We start from the raw sequence: 15,311 nt of genomic DNA on the forward strand, positions 1-15,311 counted from the left end.
TTTTCCTAAACTCCTACTTTCCAGTGGCTAATGCAGACCTCCCCACCCAACCCCGTAATAGGTGGTTATGGAACAGCTCTCTATTGAGGAAGGGCTGAGAGCTGTTGGTTTGGCACAGAGATAACCAAAGAGTGAAGTGCCTACTAGACCAGGAAGACTATGTCAGAAAACATTCAGTGGTTTAACACACGTCAAAATTGTAACACCCAGGTTGAAACAGAAGGAGGAAGCCCCCACATCCTAGGAATAAAAGAAAGACTGTTCTTTGAAATAAAACTTTTTTTTCCCCCTTCAACAAGAGCACCTCTTCTGAGCTGACCCCATGGAATGCTAGTTCACTTTACATAAAATATTCTTATTCTGTACTTACATATTTTAGTGGGAAAAAAAGCAAATGGGAGATTATCATCTGTCCAGATTTTGGGCTTGGCATTATTTCTGACAACTCGCAATGAGCTGGAATTGCTGTTCCCTCTACTCAGTTGCATAGTTATGTGCTAAAACAAAAAGACAAAAAGCAAAAAATGCTATTTGGGCAGTAGTAGTCCTCCAAACCCAGCATTTTTTTTAAAGCCTGTATTTTCCAAATGATATTCCAACAATCATAGTAATTTAGCATGTTGTGTTCTTGATTCTGGTGGGCAGACAGTGATTATGTAAGAAAATAAGGTATATTGTGCTGTGTGATATTGCACTTCAGCACAGGAACACCACCAGCTGACAGTAATCAGGCAAGGAAGACCAATTAGGCAGAAATTGCCCAAAATGTGCCTGAGCTTAACGAAGGTAGAAAGGTGAAGATCGCTTGTGGTTTGGTCAGCACACCAGGAGTCTGGAATACAAAATGTACAACTTAGAAAGAAGGAAGTGTTAGTCAGCCCTGCATTTTAAATGATCACTTTGAAATTTAAGGAGAGACGCTTGTTATGTGGGAGTCTGGGAGACAGGTCCAGCTATCGGGGACTCTCATAGCATGTATGGTTTGCCAAATCTGAGTCATTGGACCTAGTGGCATATAATGAAGAAACAGGCTATGTTCTCTGAGGTTATTGCTATTTCTTAGGAAAATGTATTAAACAGGTTGAGAGGAATGTTATTGCTCTGTATAAAGCCAGATGATTCAGAAAGCAAGTCCAGGGAATGGGGGCATTGTTTGTTTCGGAAAGTGACTCAATAAGGAAAAAGTTACCTTAAAAAATTGAACAATATCAGAAAGTATAGATTGGAAAGTGATGACAGTAATACCTCTCTCTTTATAGCCCTTTGCTACCCAAACAGAACTTAGAGATAAATCACCTCAGTTGCTAATGAGATGATATAATGAGTTGGAAGAGTTCGGAATTACAGGCAAAGGTATTTATTAGACTGAACTACCTGAGAGACGTACTATTAAAAATCTCTGACTCTTTGTTTTCCTATCTTAACAATGGGGATAACACACCAAACTCATGGCTCCTTGAAGTAAGAAATTAACAAGATGATATTTAAAACAGGTAAGGCTGAGCCTGATACATAGAATGTGTTCAATAAATGTTGGCAGTTTTTTTTTTTCTTTTTGCTCTCATGGCCCATAAAATAATAAATGGTCTGGATTCAGGACATAGGCATGGGCAAGGACTTCATGACTAAAACACCAAAAGCAATGGCAACAAAAGCCAAAATAGACAAATGACATCTAATTAAACTAAAGAGCTCCTGCACAGCAAAAGAAACTACCATCAGAGTGAACAGGCAACCTACAGAATGGGAGAAAGTTTTTGCAATCTACCCATCTGGCAAAGGGCTAATATCCAGAATCTACAAAGAACTTAAACAAATTTACAAGAAAAAAACAACACCATCAAAAAGTGGACAAAGGATATGAACAGACACTTCTCAAAAGAAGACATTTATGCAGCCAACAGACACATGAAAAAATGCTCACCATCACTGGTCATCAGAGAAATGCAACTCAAAACCACAATGAGATACCATCTTATGCCAATTAGAATGGTGATCTTTAAACAGTCAGGAAACAACAGATGCTGGTGAGGATGTGGAGAAACAGGAACGCTTTTACAGTGTTGGTGGGAGTGTAAATTAGTTCAACCACTGTGGAAGACAGTGTGGTGATTCTCAAGGATCTAGAACTAGAAATACCATTTGACCCAGTGATTCCATTTCTGGGTATACACCCAAAGGATTATAAATCATGCTACTATAAAGACACATGCACATGTATGTTTATTGAGGCACTATTCACGATAGCAAAGACTTGGAACCAACCCAAATGTCCATCAGTGATAACTGGATAAAGAAAATGCGGCACATATGCACCATTGAATACTATGCAGCCATAAAAAAGGATGAGTTCATGTCCTTTGCAGGGACATGGATGAAGCTGGAAACCATCACTCTCAGCAGACTATCATCACACGGACAGAAAACCAAACACCGCATGTTCTCACTCATAGGTGGGAACTGAACAACAAGAACTCTTGGACACAGGGTGGGGAATATCACATACCGGGGCCTGTTGCGGGTTGGGGGGCTGGGGAAGGGATAGCATTAGGAGATATACCTAATGTAAATGACGAGTTGATGGGTGCAGCAAACCAACATGTCACATTTATACCTATATAACAAAACTGCATGTTGTGCACATGTACCCTAGAACATAAAGTATAATTAATAAGTGGTCTGGTGTTAATTATTTTCAAGTCAAGGTAATAAAGTTCAAGCTAGAAGAAATAGGAAAATTTTATAAAGAAAAGTTGATTACATTTTGCCTGTTTATTATAAAGCATTTAACTTTTAGTATATCTTCAAATAACTTCTACTTGATTTGCACAGTTTTCTTAAATTGTAATAAGTATTTTTATAATTGAAAACTATTTTTATAATTTAAGAAAAGTATTTTTATAATCATGTATTTTACATATTGTACCTTTAAATTTTTTTCCAATAGTAACATAAACCTGCATTGCTTCCACTATCATTTAAAATAATATTATAAACCCATTGTACTCAAATAAGTATACCTTTTATTGTTTCCTTACCTACCCCACTTTCTTCTTTTCTATATTTTATCTTTCTATCCTCTTTCCCATTGACTCTTGTATCATCATTAGTTTCTACACTACTTATAGCATCTTTGGTTCATATAATTCCAAAAAAAATTTAATCTATTATTTCTATTTATCTTAGGATTGTTATATGCAACATAGTAAAAATCAAGAAATGTTAACTGTCATTGTTATTATCTCTATGCTTTTATTTTTAAATCTCTGTTTATTAGTTATCCATTGCTGCATACTAAATTACCCTAAAACATATGGCTTAAAGCAATAAATATCTATTAGTTCACATTTGTTGGTAATAGCTCTATGTCATAGCTCAATGCCTCTGGCTTGTCATAGCTTGATGCCTCTGGCTTAAGGTCTCTCATAAAGCTGTGCTTACACTGTCAGCTGGGGCTGTGGTCTCATCTGAAGGTTTGATTAGGGGTGGGAGAATCTGCTCCCAAGCTGATGAATGTGGTTATTGGCTGGTTTTATTCTCTTGCTGCATGAGCCTCTCCACAGGGATAGGTCACAGCATGGCAATTACCTTCTCTCAGGGAAAGAGTCCAAGAGAGAGAGTAAGAGAGGGCACACAAAACAGAATTCGTAGTCTGTGACTTAATCTTAGAAGTGTCATTCCATCACTTCTGCCATATTCTATTTGCAGAAGCGAGGCAATACGTTTAACAGGCACTTAAGAGGAAACAATTACCTAAGGGCATGAGTATCATAAGGCAGTGATCATTGGGAGTCCTCTTAGAGAATGTCTGTCATCTAAAATTTCTTTCTGATGTTTATAGACTGCCTTAATTCAGGCTTTCAATGTCATCTGACATTCACTACTCCTTAAGATTTCCCTCTTAACTCTGTGTAAGCCACCATCACTAGCAAATATTTATATTTTAAGTGTTTGTCTGTTTAAGTAAGTCTCTGGGGTGGGTGGTGGGGAAGGTTTCTATTGTCTTCAGAATAAATACTTTTAACCCTTGAGAGACAATTGAAGCTCTTCAAAAATCTACTCCTTGCCTTCCTTTCCAGTTTTATGTCCCTATCAACATCTCTAGTCCCTGTCCCCAAAATTGTCCTAGGGAACAATAATTAGATCAGGTATCAATACTGGCTCATAAAATTCCTTTATACATTCCTGTGCTCAGATTGGACCATCTGAAATGTATAGTTAGAAAAATCCTGATATTCTTCTGAAGAAATGTTGTCAAACATTTCCTCAAATCTTGGCAAGTGAGTCACACTTCAAGTGTACACAGAAATCACCTCCCTGGACATCACTGCTATTTCACAAAGCTCAACAAGTCAAACCTTCAAAACAATGCATGCGTCTTTAAAAATGTGCTTGACATTTTCCCAAATTTTCTCCTTGTCTTTTCTTGTACAATGTGCTCTTTCTCTAACCTAAGAATTGCACAATTAGCATGCAGTATTCACTAGTATCAATCCTTTTGACTAATTAAGAAGAGAAACATTGAGAGACTATCCTCAGATCACATCACCAGGGAGGGAGAGAGCCAGAACCACAAATAATCTATGCATGTGTCAGATTCTCTTCACCATACAACACTGTCTTTCTTATGTTCTTACAGACAGCAGCCTATAAAATAGCATGCTAGAATTTGGATTGATGTTCCATTTCTCCTCCAACAGTTTTTTTTGTTTTTTGTTTTTTTTTTTTTTTTTTTAGAAATCAGAGTACGAATAGAAAAAATCATAAGCATGTCATTTGCTTTTATTAAAAAAGGATGTCCCAAATCAGGAAATATGACTGAAGAGTTATGTTTGAAATTATAAAGACTCTGAAATTAACCATGAATTTAACACTTGCTGAATTTAACTATTAATTTAGCATGTAATACATTTTTAATAAAAGCAGAAGTGTTTAAAAAGGAGGTAAAATTCTACTCATGTCTATACATGGAAAAGAGCACATTGAATAACAAATATATTTATTCTGTAAATTTTAAATGTTGTGGGGAATAATCCCTGTAAAATAGTTTATCTGTAGTAGGAGAGTCACATTGTATCACAAATGTTTTTAATAAATGATGGCATACCTGAAGGTTGTCTATTTTTAAAATCAATCGTTGTTTCCAGTATCAACTAGTACTTTCAGATAATGCCATTAGAAAATAATTTTATTTACTTCAGCCAACATATGAATACCTTCAGACAGAATTGGAGACATTTTTAAAAATGATCTATGCCATTTCTTTCCTGCTGCAAATATTGTCCTCTTGACAGTCTTTAGCAGTGTGTAGGTGTGAATGTGGGTGTGCATATGAATGAACAGAAGCAAAGCTATAGGTAAATCAGCATGTGAAAATATTGTTTTAATAAAAGGAAATATTTTTGTCTACTGAACAGGCCAGAAAAGAACTATCAACATAAGATGGTTAAAATGTAATGACGTGCAGAGATATCTCAGGGGGAGTACGTACAGTTTTATCTCTCTGTCTCCAGGGGAGTATATGTAAACTAAGCATAAATATTTTTATGTGTGGCAGATTTTTAAAGCTAATTGTTAGTAAACCATGGCTCCATGAAAAACCTCTAAGGCGCAGTAAACTGCTTCAGTATTAAGATCGTTGTAAAATAAAATTCGGCAAGTGTATATAATGTATTCAAAGGGAATTGATGAAAAGTATAGTACCAATAGCATGCAATATTCAGTTTGATATGAAAATATTTTAAAAGCACAATATAGGGCCAAAACTTGGAAGAAAAAAAAAATGTTCAACTGAAAATAAAATCATGTAATGGCCATTCATACAAGAGGATAAATAAAGCTTTGCCAGTTAAACAAATATAAATATATGTATATATGTTTTTAGGAATAATGAGGGCAAGATCTTAATTAGCTTAACAGGGTTAGGACTGAGTTTTAATGTATTAGGAAAAGAGTTAAAGTATCTGGATAAGGGCCGGGCACGGTGGCTCACACCTGTAATCCCAGCACTTTGTGGGGCCAAGGCGGTCAGGTCACCTGAGGTCAGGAGTTCAAGAACAGCCTGGCCAACGTGGTGAAACTCCGTTTCTACTAAAAATACAAAAATTAGCCAGGCGCGGTGGCATGTGCCTGTAATTCCAGCTACTTGGGAGTCGGGTGTGGTCACATGCCTGTAATTCCAGCTACTGGAATTACATAAGCTACTGGAGGCGTAAGAATTGCTTGAACCTAGGAGGCAGAGGTCACAGTGAGCGGAGATCATGCCACTGCACTCCAGCCTGGGCGACAGAGTGAGACTCCATCTCAAAGCAAAAAAAAAAAAAAAAAAAAGGGATCTGGGTAACATACGTAGTCTCCCATCTCATAAGGCACCAAAAATAATAACCTACATTTGCTTAGGTTGGAAGTCATTTTGCTGGCAAACAACTGCTCTGAAAAAGGAAAACATAGGTATAAACCTAATTTCAATGATTTTTATTAAAAATCTGAAAATTAGACATTGCTAAATGTCACACAAAGAAAAATATAACCCCAGTATTTACTGGATGATACTCAGAAGCCTCAACAGTATATTTTCAAAGTCATCGTAGAGTATACTTCACTAGCTAAAGCTAGTATTCAAACTAATACATAAGAAATAAATTATATTAATTGTTACTTTTAAAAATGAACTACATTTATACAGGAATGACTTTTTCACTCTGCCTCAGTAGCCTTTTATAAATTCAAATTGCATATAAAATTATAAATTTCTAAAATATAAACAATTAGCTGCATCTTACGACTTTTAATGCATTTTTCTCTGGATATAAAACAAATATCTCCACACAGTTGAAGGTGGAAGTTCAGTTGACTAATGTTTGTAGTAGATGGTATTAATATATTGCTGAAATAAATGTTGTAAAGTTTGCAGTTGAAAATAAAATAAATGGAATGACACCCCAACAACAACACAAGATCTAGTTGTTTTGTAGAAATTCCTTTGCTAAAGGGTTCAGGGGTGGAATATGAAATTTAATGAGTGTAAATGTCAAGTCATGCATGTGCAGGGAGAGGAGCGAGCTAAGTTCAATTTAAATGGCAGTGAATTAGTTAACGGGGGTGAAGAGATGAGGATAAATAACTAGATCCAACATTTGAATTCTCATTGCATTATACAGGAACCAAGAAAGCTAATAAGAAGCTGACTTTTACCAAGACCAATATATTATCCCAAGGATATTGTGCTATTTTGCTTCATGGGAATTAGTCCAAATCTGGGATTTATAGTGAAATTTTGCTGCTTTATTTTTTTCATAAAAACATAGCAGAATTGAAAAGGTTTGTATAGACATATTAACTAATCATGCTTTACATATAGCAAGTTAGTTACTTTTCAAAGACACATAGGTAATTGATAACTATTTAACTACAAAAACTATGAAATTGATCTAGGACAAAAAGAAGACTGTAAATAAGTTTTATTGAAAAAGAGATTTCTAAAAACATGAAGCTATATGACCTGGTGATAATAGTTAAAATATGTTTAATTTCAGTTTCACATAGCGTGTTTTGGAACGTTGCATGTATCACTTTTAGCCAAATAAAAGCAAATATTGGCCTCTCAGAATATGCCTATAATGTTGATAATCCTTTTGAAATGCATTATCCTTCATATATACAAAGCTAATTAAAATTTCAGTTTCTTTATGTGATCTGGCTTATTTTGTATTTTCTCTAATAAAATGTAAGCTACAAAATGGCAGAAACATTTTTTCTGTCTTATTCACTGCTCCTCCTCAGATTCCTAGAACTATGCTTAGCACAAAAGAGCTGTTCCATAACTATTTGTTGAATGAATGAGTGAATGATTAAGTAAATAAGTGCGGTCCTTCTTTCCTCTGGGGTCCCATTTTCTAGCATTGCCCAGGTGTTGTTAACTGCTTGAGATTCTCCTTGTGACAGCACACAGCGTGAAGGGAAGAGAAGAGGACTGCAGTCACTGTGTCCATTTAGTTCTTGTTAAAAGACTTGGGGCTGGGCGTGGTGGCTCATGCCTGTAATCCCAGCACTTTGGGAAGCCGAGGCAGGCGGATCAGAAGGTCGGGAGTTGTGAGACCAGCCTGACCAACATGGTGAAACCCCGTCTCTACTAAAAATACAAAAATTAGCTGGGCATGGTGGTGTGCGCCCATAATCCCAGCTACTCAGGAGGCTGAGGCAGGAGAATCGCTTGAACCCAGAAGGCGGAGGTTGTAGTGAGCCGAGATCACGCCACGGGACTCCCGCCTGGGCGACAGATCAAGACTCCATCTCAAAATAAAACAAAATTAACAACAACAACAAAAAGAAATAAGACTTGGGGCTGGGCGCAGTGGCTCACACCTGTAATCCCAGCACTTTGGGAGGCTGAAGTGGGCGGATCACTTGAGGTCAGGAGTTCTAGACCAGCCTGGTTAAAATGGTCTCTAAAAATCTCTACTAAAAATACTAAAACAAATAAAATAAAATAAAATTAGCCACGCATGGTGGCACGTGCCTGTAATCCCAACTACTCAGGAGGCTGAGGCAGGAGAATTGCTTGAATCCAGGAGGCAGAGGATGCAGTGAGTCAAGACTGTGCCACTGCACTCTAGCCTGGGCAACAGAGTGAGACTGCATCTCAAAAAATAAATAAATAAATAAATAATAAATAAAACTTGGATTGGAATTTAGGTACCAGCATTTATTTTCTTTCCACTATGTTCTTAAAGGGCCTCAGTTCTCTGGAAAAATTTTAGAAACTTAGTGTTCTTTTGAGGATTAAATGAGATAATGTATACAAGTGTTTAACCAAATATCTGACTCTAGTAGGGCCTCAATTTGATTATTTTCCCCCAGTCCCCTTAAATAACCTATTAACAGTGTAAACCAGTAATCAGAAAATCACTTCATGCATCTATACCCTGCTATAACTAGTAGTGATACAAGACAAAAAGTCCATTGTAAAATAATCTTTATTTTCTGTACCATCTACAGGAAATGCTAGATTCTGTGACTAAGCCAATAAGAAGCTTCCTGAGATCTCCATTAAAAAGCCTTTACCACTGCTTACCACCTCTTAATTTTTCAAAGCAGTCTCCTAATTTGATCTGCAAATTCATCCTTACAGGAATCAAGAAAGAGACTTTATTTATTGTTCATATTTGAAAAATGAAAAAACTGACACTTAGAATGGTAAATGACACATCAGAGCTTGTTAGTAGCAATGGGAAAAAAAGTCATTGTCATCTGATGGCTAGCTCTATCACTTTGTGTAGTGAAGTAGTTTTTCAACTAGATTTGTTATTTTTGCTCTTTTGCTAGATATCTGCTTATTTGCTTTCTTTTGGCATGAGGACTTTTTCTGTTAACGAAATATTACAACAAAGAAGTCCAACCTATACAGCACACTCAAACTGTGCTATTTTGTTCAAGGTAGGAATGTGGATAGAGAGACCAATCCATTAGATTTTATTTTCCATTCCCTAAAATGGGCTTCCTATCTGTCAGGAAACAGCTTACAGCTTTAAAATTCCCATTTTCTTTCAAACAACAACACTTGCTAAAATGCTTTAAGAGAAATAGAAAAAAGAGCACATGGTTCAACTTCTAGAGCTCCTTGCGTTATCTGAGTTTTCTTTCTAAAATTTTCCTTCGGGATACTAAAGCATATTATATATAGACTTCACAGTATTTTTTTTTTTTTTTTTTTGAGATGGAGTCTAGCTCTTGCTCAGGCTGGAGTGCAGTGGCACCATCTCAGCTCACTGCAACCTCCACCTCCCGGGTTCAAGCGATTCTCCTGCCTCAGCCTCCTGAGTAGCTGGAACTACAGGTGTATGCCACCACGCCTGGCTAATTTTTGTATTTTTAGTAGAGACAGGGTTTTACCATATTGGTCAGGTTTGTCTTGAACTCCTGACCTCGTGATCCGCCTGCCTTGGCATCCCTAAATGCTGGGATTACAGGTGTGAGTCACCGCCCCCAGCCTTCACTGTATTGTTAAAGATGCCTAATTTTTTATATTCCATTGGCTAGGCTAGAATGAGATCTACCATCTTGTTGCTAGAGATGCTAAATGCATGCTGTAAGAAGAGCTATGCTTCTCTCAGTCATAACTACAAAATGGACAAATAATTCAGACCTCTTTTAAGACCAGAATTGCCCTTTCCCTGCTCTTGGCCAAAAATGGTATTAATTTTAAATGGTTCTGCTTTTTTCAACTCTTATTACTATCTCATTTCTTGACAGCATCTGCCTTTCAACCCCCCTGAATCAAAATCTAAACTTTTGAATGGAATATATTTTTTAAAATGAGTCTTAGTCCTTAAGTGGTTAAGTTGCCCCTCTGGATCTAACAGAACAGTATCAGTCATCTTATGTCAAGAAAAAAAATAATGTCTAATCTTTGACAGAAATGAATTACTTCATATGGGACAGCTACGTTTGGTCTGATACTTGTTGTCAGCTTTCACTGGAAAACGAGGAACTAAGAAATAGATTTCATCAAATTCTGAGATGGGAGGAAATGAAATCTTAGCAAAGAAAACAAGTTATGCCTCTGAAATGAATTGTACGAGTGGGAAGATATATCAGGTGAAAAGTGAATGTTAAAATCATTTGCCAACAGATGACATAAAACATTTTGGACAGATATTTAAGGATAGAAAGTCCTGATGTTACCAGTTTACAAAATATTCATGTATTCAAGAAAACGAAATGACCTCTAGATTAGGCAATTACTTGTAAACATTCTCTGAGTTTTAGCAGTGTTTGTTTGTTTGTTTGTTTTTTCTCTTCTTGATACTCCTATTTTTCTCCATGAGCTGCCTATTTTTCTATGGTATAGGGAAAAAGTGCCTGGTACTATGAAGTTAATCCGTTAAGCTTGGATATATCTAAAGAAACTTCTCAACAATTGCTTACCTGGGTCACTTCAGATTTAAATAAAGAGACCACATGTACTGTCTCGCGTCGATAAAGAATGAAACATCATATTTGTCAAAAGAAGAAGGGGACAGGGCCAGATAGCTTAGGGATTAGGGGCAGAAGATGAAACCTTTCAACTCTAAGTCACTTCTTGCCATCTGTTTGTGGTAGATTGACTGTGACAGAAATCATTGCATCTAAATGCTGTTCAGTTGTCTACTAGGTGTCAAAGACATAGCAGTCTTCATCTAGCTCTTGTTAGACAGATGCCATATCACACAAAACCCATCGTGATTAGCAGCCAGTGAATTTATCACCCTAAGGCAAAGTGAAACTTTCCTACCTCGGCCAATGCAGGGGAGAAAATACTATTTCACATGCCATCTGGAGGTAAAAACACCTCTGGTGCTTTATCTTTGTCTTCTCTTCTCCAAGGAAGATCATTTGGAGATGAATATTCTGCTCTTTTAAGTCTATTTAAAATAGCTGACTCTCCAAAGTCAAAAGACCCTAAAAATGTAGCTTGCAAAATTTAAATAGATGAACTTCTACAAATATTCCTTACAAAAAACAATGTACTAGTTTGGAGAAAAGGTATATTCCCTGCATCCTCTCATCTTAGATCTTAAATTATAAGAAGATATATACATATATATACACATATGTGTATGTGTATATACACATATAGATATATGTGTACATAGATATATGTATATATCTGTGTGTGTTTATATATGTATTGGTGTATCACACACATACAGAAAAGCTCATAAATGGTCAGATTCTTTTACAAGTTGAACACACCCATGTAAAAAGCATCCTCATTTATGAATAGACCATGATAAACATCCCCAGAAGGCTCTCCATGTGCCCCCTGTCCTCTCAGTGTCTACCTTCTCCCCAAGGTTTCCTACATCTTTTTGCCGATACCATTGTTTATTTTGAGTTCATCAATATAACTTAGTTTTTGAATCATTTATGAATTTTGTCTGAGCATTAGAGCTGAAAACTTATTCAATTGAAACCAGCAAAATAAAGATCTAGGATACACACATTTGAAAATGACATTTATAACCTTGAGACTTGGATTATGTCTGGCCAAAGTTTATTAACGTTTATACATTTATTTTCAATCACCTTATCTCATGTTTGTCTGTAGAGGGAGGTACCAAAAGGGGAGAAAATTAAATGCGGGTTCCCAGACTGTGAGAAATAAGTTACCCACAGACATGATGAAAGAAACGTGAAATGGAAATAGCACTGCTTCAGTGATCATATTTTATTTCCACCACTTAATTACATTATAATTTGGGGTAGAGAACTGAACTCTTCTGGGTTTCAATTTCTTTAAATATAGTATGGGAATACAAATAACAACTTGCTAAAGCCACGTCTTCCTAAGACCTATGACTCATGGAAGATAGTCTAAAAAACATTTCCCATATTGTGCTGTCTTATCACCAACTCTACCACAGGCTGGAAGATTGGGATCTTTTTATCTCTATGTGAGTAGGAGTAGACTCCACCAGATACCTGTTTTGAGCTGGGGAATACAAAACGTGGGAATGAATCTCCCGTTATGCCAAGGTCATGGCCAGAATGTCTATTCCAGACTATTTCAAGACCCGAGGCAACATCAACTTTATTCATTCTTAGCAACTATCTTTGAGAGGCAGAGCACAGACTCAATCTTTCACATTATACAGATAAGAAATGAAATCACTGAGCACTCCAGTGATTTATGAAGTAGCAGGTAAGAAAAGTTAGAGGAGGAAAAAAAATTGATCTCTTTTCTTCTTTTCCAGGGTTTTTTGGGGGGCTCTCTTGTTGATCCCAAAGCCATGCACGTACTTTTGATAGTGGCTGGTGGAAACATTGGAGCGACTATATTCTGCCAAAAGGGGAATTTGAAAAAAGACAATAAGGCCCTTTCTTTTTAAGCCCTTGACCGCTGGTGTACAGTTTTCCCAATATTAAGTGCATGGGCAAACTGCTTAATAGCAGAAATGTCACTGCCAGAACTTTAAAGAGGTTAATCAATACTGGGCCTCAATCAAAATTTTGCCGTTATGTTTCCAAACATTGGAGTCCTCATGGAGATTTTTATATATTCACTGAAATGCTTTTAGAGCATAGAGGTCGGGCTCTTTAAATTGTTCAAGTGTTGCCAACCATCAGCAGGTCCCTGTAGATTATAAACAAGGAACAGAGCCACTGTCCTCCTGTTTGATACTTGTTTTCCCAGAAGAGGGCTGGAACTGCTGGCTGAAATGTCAGAATAAAACAAGACTTGCCTATTTTTAGCTCCGGCTTATACAGTTTCCCTCCTCTTTAATCATACATCAAGATTTTAAGCCAGCCACCTTTTCACCTTTAAGCCAGATACCTTTCAGTATCTCGGAGACACTTTAATCCAAGTTATTACAATGTATAGTAACATAATGATGTTTTATTATAGAAATATGCAATTTTGTTGCTGCTCTTTTGGGTATTGTTTTTGACTGTCCTAACCGATGTGTGACCAGATCCTTGGACATAAAAGTGAGCACAATTCCAAAAGTTTCATAAGGAATTAAGATTAAAAAAAAAAAAAAAGGGGGTCAGTACTCTGAGAGCTTCATCTCAGGCAATATCTTTGCTTCCTTCATTTCATCACCTGATCATAGGAAATGTAAGAAAAGGAAGTTTGATCAGGTTCTAGCATCAAAGAAGAACTTTTCTTTTTTTTATTTTTTGCAAATTATTAGTATTATTTTTGATTGACAGATCATAATTGTATATATTATGGGGCACAATGTGGTGTTTTGATATATGCATACAGTGAGGAATGATTAAATCAAACTAATTAACATATCCATCACTTTGCTTGCCTATTTTTTTTTATGGTGAGACATTTGAAACTTACTCCCTTGGTCATTTTTATTTTTTATTTTTATTTTTTTGAGACAGAGTGTCGCTCTGTCACCAGACTTGAGTGCAGTGGCACAATCTCGGCTCACTGCAACCTCCAACTCCCTGGTTCAAGCGATTATCCTGCCTCAGCCTCCCAAGTAGTTGGGATTATAGGCACGCACCACCATGCCCAGCTAATTTTTGCATTTTTGGTAGAGACAGGGTTTCACCGTGTTGGCCAGGATGGTCTCGATATCTTGACCTTGTGATCCACCCGCCTTGGCCTCCCAAAGTGCTGGGATTACAGGTGTGAGCCACCAAACCTGGCTGGTCATTTTAAAAATATGTAATGCATTGTTACTGACTATAGCACCTGCTATGAAGTAGATAATAAGAATTTGAGCAGTTTGAACTGTACTGAAATCTCCACAGGGGTAGAAAGTGGTGAGACTAAGTTTAGAAAGATAATTATAGTAATATCTCTCACATGGGCAGAAGACGATTTGGTAAAAATTTAACTGTAGGTAAGAGTTTGAGATAGAGGCTTAGAAAGAGGAGGCCATTCATTCATTCAGCAAACATTTATTGATGCCCACTATGTGCTAAGATCCTGATCTAGATTGTGGGAGTCGAGTAGTGAGTAAATGGTGCTGAAGCTTGCATTCCGTTGAAAGAAAATAGATAATAAACAAATAAATTTGTATGCCAGAGTAGTAACTGCTATGTAAGTTAAGGATAGAGAGAATTCGTTTTAGCTAAGAAAGAGTAATCATAGAAGCTCTATCTGTTAATTGACATTAAGCAGAGACCTAAACAAAGTAAGAGTAAACCACTTACATACATCTGAGGAAAGAGTATTTCAAACAAAATAGCACATGCAAAGGTATTGAGGTGGGAATATACTCAATATATCCCAGGAAGAATACAGAGGGCAGTAGGCATGGGGATGAGGAAAATGATGGAACATGCAGTCAGAGGTGGGAGGGGACCACATCACACACCTTGGAGGTCATAATGAGTGTTTCCAGTTTTACTCAAAGTGAGATGAAGGATTTTAGGCTGTTTTAGGGTTTTGAACAAGGAAATTCGTGACAAGATTTTCCTTTTAAAAAGATCATTGTGGTTGCTCTGTCAGACTAGATTGTTGGGTTGTCAGGATGGAAAGCAGACCAGTTTGAAAATACAGAGACTAGTTTAGGCAATAGTCAGTGGTTGTTTTTACTATGTAACAGTCATGAGAGTGGTTAGGTGAAGCTGGACTCTGAGTATGTTTACAAACAGATCTGGTATACGTGGTTTTGAATTGAATAATGTGAGGTGTGAAAAGAAAGAAGATGCCAAGGCTTTTTGCACAAGGAAGTGGTAAGATGGAATTGCCACTTAGCAAGTTAGAGAAGACTGTAAGAGCAATGGAGGAGGAAAACGTAAGAAAGGGAATAGTTCGGATGAATCAAGATTTCAAGTTTAGACAATCTGAGTTTGAGATCCTA

This window comes from Gorilla gorilla, chromosome 4 (assembly GCF_029281585.2).
Source record: "Gorilla gorilla gorilla isolate KB3781 chromosome 4, NHGRI_mGorGor1-v2.1_pri, whole genome shotgun sequence".
In the NCBI taxonomy this organism is placed as follows: domain Eukaryota; kingdom Metazoa; phylum Chordata; class Mammalia; order Primates; family Hominidae; genus Gorilla; species Gorilla gorilla.